Source organism: Patiria miniata, unplaced genomic scaffold (assembly GCF_015706575.1).
Source record: "Patiria miniata isolate m_02_andy unplaced genomic scaffold, ASM1570657v1 HiC_scaffold_13, whole genome shotgun sequence".
In the NCBI taxonomy this organism is placed as follows: Eukaryota; Metazoa; Echinodermata; class Asteroidea; order Valvatida; family Asterinidae; genus Patiria; species Patiria miniata.
Window position 1 is genome coordinate 12,987,293 of NW_024037051.1, and position 7,816 is coordinate 12,995,108.

Consider the following 7,816-nt stretch of genomic DNA (forward strand, 5'->3'; position numbering starts at 1 on the left):
GTCTATGTCTGTTTGCAACAGAACATAGGGCTTTTCCGCATTATGATTTTTTTTAATCAATAATATGCCCTGAATATTCATGAACATAAAATCTGTCAAAAGAATTTTGCATTTTGCATGTTGCGTTCGGGAGATATAGCTAAAAGGTCCGAACAAATAAATATTCATATAAAATCTCAGGATGACGTCATCATGACGTCACCTCATTTTTAATCTATAACACATCCTGGTATAGCCACATACCAAGTTTCAACCCAATCGGACTTACATTTCTGTAGATATAAGACTTCACAATATGTACGTAAATTTTCAAAAATCAATAAATAATTAGGTGATGACGTCATCGTGACGTCATAGTATAGGCAGAATTTTTGTATGAGGGTCTTCCTTGGCTGTAACTTTGATGACGATTCCAGATCGCCAAGTTATAAAAATGGTGCCTTGAAAACGTGTACAAAGTCAATGGGTTAAAAATCCAACAGCAGAAAAACTGCACCTTTAAATACGTGATTTGCCTTTAAACTGAAACCTTTTTATCAAATATTACTTGATATTCTGACTCTTGGGAATATTTTCAATCAAATGACAGGCGTAAAAAAATACGATTTCTTTTTCCTTCTCATAGTAATTCTCAGCCGAAGTTCAGAACTACTCAGTAAGATATATCAGTGTTGTATAGGAAAAGACTTGTGGAGAAAGCTGTGTACAAAGTCTATGCGAAAAATTAATTATTCATGAATCCATAATAAATCATTTGATGATGACGTCATCATGATGTCATAGTCTTGGCATAATTTTTGTATGAGGGTCTTTCTTGGCTGTAACTTTGATGACGATTCCAGATCGCCAAAATATGAAAATGGTGGCTTGAAAACGTGTACAAAGTCAATAGGTTAAAAATCCCACAGCAGAAAAACTGCACCTTTAAATGCGTGATTTTCCTTTAAACTGAAACATTTTTATAAAATATTACTTGCTATTCTAACTCTTGGGAATATTTTCAATCAAATGAAAGGCGTAAAAAAAATATAATTTCTTTTTCCTTCTCATAGTAATTCTCAGCCGAAGTTCAGAACTACTCAGTAAGATATATCAGTGTTGTATAGGGAAAGACTTGTGGAGAAAGCTGTGTACAAAGTCTATGAGAAAAATTAATTATTCATAAATCCATAATAAATCACTTGATGGCGTCACCATGACGTCACTCTTGGGGACACGTCTTGGCTATAGGGACTATGCTTATGCAAACTTTCAATGATATCTGAAAAAGATTAATGCCAAGAGTGCTATAATACGTCCCTGTCTATGCGCATGCATGAACATAAAATCTGTCAAAGTTAGCCGAAAATCTGCTAAAACGGTCACTGTGGACAGGATTTGACCTTAGCAACACGTGCGCTGCAGGCTGACTGACATACGATGTATGTGCCTATGTACAACGTACGTGCATGTACATATACATGTACATTGTGGACGTTCTGTCCTGTGCATGTTTTGAAGCAGAGGTATTGTCAACGTGAAGTTTTAAGCGTGCGCAGGGTATGTTCGAGTTTGCTTATCGCCTCGAAACATTGAAATGTTTTAGACCTACTCTTCAATCGACAATTAAAGTAAAAACAAATATAAAAACTGCCATGGTTGATTTTTCAGGAATTTTCAAATGAAAAAGGGTCTTTTTATTGTAACTTCCGGTCTGATGACGTCATTTGCCTAAAACTTCGCACACGTCTTAAGTGGGTCAAGGTCATCATATACACCAATATTTAGGCGATTACGACAAACTTCGCCACAGACATCTATTCAAAATACATTTTTGCAAATTTTCAACCTGTCGCTAGAGGGCGCTCGAAGATTGCATGACGTCATCGGTAAATGATTTGAAGAATACTGTCAGCCAAGAGACTAACACCGTTAAAAGCAAGTTCATATCTATTACCACTTTTAAATGATAAGCCACTTCCGGTTTGGGCCTTTTTCGACCGGAAGCAAGGGTCACGTGATTTCACGCACACTGAATGAAATAAAGACCTCAACCTATTCTACCACTTGCCAGCAACAAAATGCTGCGGACGCGTACGGTTGATTTCTTATGCATTTTTGAATATTAAAAGTGTCACAATTTAATTGCCTATAAATACACACCTGATGACGTCATCATGACGTCATCATTACACAATGTTGTTTAAATTAGGGTCTTTGCTTGGACAAAGATTGGTGTAAACGAACTACTGGCAAAGAGTCAAAAATGCCCTTTGCAAATCGACAATTTTTTTTAAATTTCTGTGTACAAAGTCTATGGGAAAAATTAAATATTCAAAAATCTATAATAAATTAGTCGATGACGTCACCATGACGTCAATCTTTGGGACACATCTTTGCTATAGGGACTATGCTTATGCTAACTTTGAATGATGTATGACAAAGATTAATGCCAAAAGTGGCGTTGAGAAAAAACGTGCACAAAGTCTATGGGGTTTAGGCGACAAAAAGAAGAAGCCAAAAAAAAAAAAAAAAATGAGAACAAAAACAAAGGCTTTTCCGCAACTTTGCGGAAAAGCCAAAAAAAAAAAAAAAAAAAAAAAAAAATGAGAACAAAAACAAAGGCTTTTCCGCAACTTTGCGGAAAAGCCAAAAATGAGAACAAAAAGAAAGGCTTTTCCGCTTTTTTGCGGAAAAGCCAAAAATGAGAACAAAAAAAAAGGCTTTTCCGCTTTTTTGCGGAAAAGCCAAAAATTAAAATTATATAACCGACACACAGATCCTTGTCATTTGATTTGTGGAACTCACATCACGTGTCATTCGTTATTACTGCCATTCACGCCGGGGCTCAAAAAGTACTATCCGCCCATGGGGAATGGGAAATACTATTCAACAGTTAGGATCATTCTTGTTCCATGACGCGGTATTTGTGTGCAAATGCATGCTGGTGTGCGCGTTCAGCGTTGCGCATAGCGCGTATTGTTCCAAAGAGCCAGCGCTACAGCGTTGGGTTCAAACATTTTCGTGAAGGGGTGGTTTGGAAGAGAAAAATAAATTGTTCACCAATTTTGTATTGAAATAAAAGTTCAAATAAATGACAAGGATCTATATGTCAGTTATATAAAACAAATATTGAGTGGCTTTAAATTGTGAAATAGGAGGAATATTATCGCTCGGTAAAATCTGGACATTTCCAGTTCACTCGGCTTCGCCTCGTGAAATGGAAAAGTTCAGATTTTACCTTGCGATAATATTCATCCAATTCCACGCCGATCCACTCAATATTTGTATACAGTTTAATGTTTTTTTCCTCAATGAAAGTATATAGTACATTAAACTGACTATTTCTCAACCCACTCTAAGATCCAGAAATACAATCAGTTAAGTGAAAGGGTGTAAATTTTACTTGGGCCACTCTCACCTGGACATGCTGAATCTGGGCTAAGCATTGAATATGATATTCATGCACTAATAGGCATTGAAGTTGGTGACATCACAGGTGAGAGTGGCCCAAGTAAAATTTACACCCTTTCACTTAAAGCTATAGTCCATCATTTGCAGCCATCCGAAAAGTAACTGGCATAATTATTGTTGAAAAACAAACTTGGTTGAAAGATAGTAAGGGAACTAAACTCCCTGTGAAATTATTCTTTCTGGGAAGCTGTCATTTTGAAGTAATCAACGAAAGAAGGCCTTTCCAACGGTGATTCTTAAGAAGCACCGTAGGAAAATTTAAATTAGTAGTTCGTTTTGTTATTCAGCGCAGCGCGTACAAGTATTGGAACGACGCACACGCGCGCGCGGTTGTTATAATTCGTCGGATCAGTGCGCAACGTCGCGTATAGCTGCAATTCAAAACATGATTCAGTAACTTTTGATTTGAAATTGAGATCTTAGAATGCTGTTTTTCTCGGAATGTACAGCTGAAGCTTAGTTGAAACTTTATCAGGTTAGTTGTTCAGTATCCTCCATTAGATTTTGAACTCTTTTGTTGCTTCAAACGAACAAAATGCACAAATTACAAATGATGGACTGTAGCTTTAATTGACTGTATTTCTGGATCTAGGGACCCAAATGGAATGGGGTAAAAAGGAGTGAATTGAGAAATAGTCAGGCTTTAATATTTCTGATTTTGATCTTAATGTATTGCGCCATAAGCGTCATTTTGGCGGATACCGGCGCGTTATAAATTGCCGTTATGATTAATATTGTTATAAATAATTTCATCGAATAAAAACATTTTACAGTCGTAATTATTTGTTTTCTCACTTTTCTGAATGTTGCACTTTTTTTGACACACTCTGTATCCGGTTCGTTAGTAAAAACGTCATACACGCGCGCACACCACTGATTACTAGCGCCCATTGTATAAACGCTCGAGTTGCGTTAACTTCCGGTTCCATTCGTGCTACATTGTATGCTACATTGTGTGAAGTATGCATGGTTGAATTGAGATGACGTCACACTAACGAACCGGATATCATCGGGACAACAAACTGTGCATCAGTCGATTGCGCAGGCCAGAGTTTGCGTCTTCACTTTTCAGTCACTGTAGAGAAACGGGTTAACAGATTAACTGATGTGATGAGTTGATTTGCAGGAACAAGTTCGTGTGATCAGTCAATTGTGCAAGAACGTGGGTTTTTTTTTTGCATTTTGCCGACATCTTAGAATCCCACTAGCTTGACCGATGGACTGTGCAAGTTCCTGTATGATCACGTGTGTGTTCGCCGTCGATCGTGGACGTCCTATTGTCCCTCTTTTGTTTGTACTCTAACTTTTTAGGACGACTCCCATAGGTTTTGTACACGACCCCAATCACGGACGTATGCTGGGAATTGTAGACAATATTGTTCTCTTTTGTTCTCTGGTATTTTTCGTCCACGGTTTGAAAAGATGAACACGTACAACTAAACACACAAGTTCGGCACAGTCAATAAGCACTTTCACGGTAATTCTAATACGCCATCTTGTTGACGGGGCAAAAAGAACAAGCGTTGCCAATCAAAAACTTTTACGCTTCCAAGTCATCATGCGTTCATTCCAACATGTGCTCACTTCTAACGTTAGCAACACATGTTCTTTTTGCCCCGTAAACAATTGGCGCATATTATTACTGTGAAACTAAGGTGCATTATCGATATTGCACTGATAAGCGATAGATTAAGTTTTCGTGAATTTATCCTGTGCAAGACAACATATAAATCATTACACAGGCCTAGTGCAGCACTGATAAAAATAGCTGAAAACAGCTGAAAAAGGTGCAAAAAAGCTGAACTTTGGAAATCTCCTAGTCCTATACTAGGCTAGCTCTACTGAGTGGAGCGTTGAATTACGGGTACCCCTCCATACCAACGCTCCACCGATTCGCCATACTTTGGTAGCACCATCACAGTAGCATAGTCACAAACCCACGCGAGGACAAAAAGACCCCAAAAAACCGGTAAAGAGATTACAAATGAGAGAGACAGTTATCCTGGATTGATCTATACATTCTTGACATTCCATGAGACCCCTTATATTGTTCCCAAACAGCGAACATTTTGGAAAAAAACAGCAAAATAGTCTGAAATTTTACAGTTCAATGTGTTTGCATGGAGGCTCAGTTCTTGAATTAGCTTGTCAATGAGGGCGTCTGACGTGAAGTCACCGTCATTGCTCGATCGCGAAGAAAAACAAGTCGCGCTTTATCAACGACTGTTTTGTGTAATGATACGTGCTCCTTGGGTGTGTTCAAAGCCCATACTGTCGTACGGCGCCGCGCGGATCGGAGCACGTATTATTTTGTAATCTCTTTACCAGTTTTTTGGGGTCTTTTTGTCCTCGCGTGGGTTTGTGACTATGCTACTGTGATGGTGCTACCAAAGTATGGCGAATCGGTGGAGCGTTGGTATGGAGGGGTACCCGTAATTCAACGCTCCACTCAGTAGAGCTAATACTAGGCCTACTTTTGTACACAGCAAGTGAGGGAAAAAAGCTGAAATCCAAAACAACAAAAGCTGAAATCAGCTTAAAAGCTGAGATTTCACACCCCTGTGCAGCACTCAGAACCGCGCTGTTCCGTGTTCAATGTCAAGAGCAGAGACCAGCAAGACCAGATTATCGTAGGCCTACATCATAAAAATGCATTCTTTGATAAATGAAAAACATATACGTATGATCACGGTATGATCTCCTCGGCCTTCTCCCCTTTGCCCGCCCCCCCCCCTTCCTAGCCCCTCCCCTTCCCGCCTGGCATGCCTGGGATCATCAGGAGTCGAGTGCTGGCAGTGGCAGCCCGTCGCGTCCAAACAATATGATAGTGGATATTTTGCCGGAGGTAATGACGGCAATCCATATCAACAGAGGGCGCTGTACTCTTTAAAATAGGGCTGAATTATAAGATGTATTAAATTCCCACCAAAAGTTGTGTAGCACGTTCGGTGTAATGGTTAAGCGAAGTCTCTAGTAAGCGGGATGACTCGCGTTCGATTCCAACCGCACCACATTTTTTAGTTTTTTTTTTCTCATCGCCAAATAAATAAGAATATTCTTCTCTTAATTTAGGCTAGTATTTTAACATGTCTCAAACATTTTTTGCAGAGTATCCCTACATTTTCTTTTTCAGATTTGTGGACTCTGGAGGATTTTTTTTTAAAGGGAAATAAAGTCCAAAATTATAAAATGGTCTGAATCCCATCTTGTGAATACGATGTAACAACGATAATTTTGGCATGGAGCCAGACTAAAACTTGTCCCAGGAAAATGTTTTAAGTACAAAAAAACAGTAACTGCGCATGTTCAGTGCATATCCGGCCGCCCGGCAAACTAACGTTTACTAAAGGTTTGCCGTCTCCGGCAAAATATACACTGCCTGATAGTGCCAAACAATATCGCCGCCAACTGGCAACTAGGCTACCAAAACTCTATCTATTAATATTCTAACATTCAGTAACTTCTTGGAAAATGCCAGTGCTTATGGCATGTATGGTGTTCCAATCATTTTCTCAAATAAAAAAATAGCATGACCTTTACCCGATTTCTGATGAGGTTTCTAGAGATTTGTTGACGGAGAAATCGAAAACTCGCCCTCCCGACCGTCGCCATCTTGTTTGGACAGGTATCTAGTGTCATCAACGTAGAGTTGCTATGATTGTAATAAAAAATATATGGCTTCAGACTATTTTCTCTGACAAGAAACAACAATTTTTTTAATGTTTTTTTATTTAAGGCTTAAAATGACATTTAAAAGACAGGAATGAAATGCAAATTTAATTTTAAAATGTATAATATGAAACAGAATAAAATATTTTTTACATAAATAGGTTTTACATAATTTCAAATTATGTATAAATATCTATAATTACACGTTTCACGTGCCTACGGCCATACTACGTTGAATACACCGGTTCTCGTCCGATCACCGAAGTTAAGCAACGTCGGGCTCGGTTAGTACTTGGATGGGAGACCGCCTGGGAATACCGGGTGTTGTAGGCTTCCTCTTTTAATTTTTTTTCTCTACCCCACTGAAAAATTCCTGGCTACGCCACTGACCACAAAGGGCCAGTTCCATGTATTGACTTTTCTTAATATTTTTAAATTTTGGCCGATCCCGGAGGAAGGCGGGAGCTGTCCTGCAATGCCTGGGTTAATTTTGCCCAAAAAGGGTGAAAACTGCAACTACCCAAACTTGGGTTGTTCTATAACCAATTGTTTGGGTTAGAATTTCTGCTTAATTCAACCAAAACTTGTGGTCATTCAAGACCAAATTTAATTTGGTCTTACGTATGACTACAACTTTTTGTTGAATTTAACATAAATTAAGAGATGAACAGGCTGGATTTAGAAGAGGAAGAAG

The 7,816-nt window shown here is 38.6% G+C and overlaps 1 non-coding gene across 1 annotated transcript; it reads left to right on the forward strand.

Annotated features, from left to right (window-relative positions):
* The first annotated feature begins 7,336 nt into the window (after nucleotides 1-7,336).
* Nucleotides 7,337-7,455, forward strand: LOC119721603. The gene has a single exon (XR_005270198.1). It is a non-coding gene; the product is annotated as a 5S ribosomal RNA (ribosomal RNA).
* The last annotated feature ends 361 nt before the right edge of the window (nucleotides 7,456-7,816 follow it).